The sequence below is a fragment of the Condylura cristata genome, unplaced genomic scaffold, assembly GCF_000260355.1.
Source record: "Condylura cristata isolate star-nosed mole 26May11 unplaced genomic scaffold, ConCri1.0 scaffold00023, whole genome shotgun sequence".
In the NCBI taxonomy this organism is placed as follows: domain Eukaryota; kingdom Metazoa; phylum Chordata; class Mammalia; order Eulipotyphla; family Talpidae; genus Condylura; species Condylura cristata.
The window spans coordinates 18192069-18193029 of record NW_004567124.1 but is presented as its reverse complement, the minus strand read 5'-3'; positions in this window follow the sequence as shown (position 1 = coordinate 18193029).

The window sequence follows — 961 nt, the reverse complement described above, 5'->3', positions numbered from 1 at the left end:
CGGCTGAGCCGCTCTCTTTTCCTCAGATGAGGACAAATTTGTAGGATTTTTAGATGAAAAAGGTCCTCGGCCCAAATAGGAAAAGGAGCGTTTTCAAATAGGGATCGTAGGCTGCCAGGCTCAGGTCCGAATCTAGGGCTCCGGGAGACCTTAGACGAGCGCCTGAACAACCTCTTTTGGAAAATTGGGGAAAGACAGTTCTCTCTGGTAGTGGATGTTGTGGGGGAGTAAATAAGATAATGCAAATGAGCTAGAGCAGGACTTGGCGCCTCACGAGGAAGTACACCGCGTGCGGCAGGTAGTGCTAACTCTGCGTGGGTGGGTGGGTTGGGCCCGCTGCTGAGAAGCTGGTTCGGAAGACAGAGCCTGGCTGCCATCGGAGGCTGGACCCGCCCTGCCAGTCTGGGAGTCGCACGCGGAATCCATCCCTTCCTCTAGTCCCTCCAACCCCTACTCCCAGGGAGGAGAAAAGACTTTAAAACCTTTTTGTCTTGATTAGAGTGCTAAACCTCCCCCAAATCTAAAGAAAAAAACAAAACCACTTCCATGTCTGAAAACAAAACAAAACATCTTTTGTAAATTTATTAGTAATTGAGAGACTAAACTGAGGGATTCTGAGATTGATGCCCAGACAAGTAAGACCGTAAACCTTCAGGCAATCCTTTGTTGTTAATTCTACATTATTCTCGTAGTCTTACTGTCTCCCTGAATTATCGGCTTCAACACTTACATAAACTCAGGCGGCCTTCTTTATAAAAGTGCTTGTGGAGATGCAGACGATTCTTCTGAGCAAAATGATGTCAACAAGAGAAAGTCTGCTAAAGAATGTCATTTATTATTGCCTGTGTACTCTTGTTTAAATTTATAGCCCATTGAAGAATTTAGGTTGAACCATTTGAACATGCTTTTGGGGGGGCTCAAAAATGGTTGACAGTAGTCAATTCCGTAGAATTTAACTTAT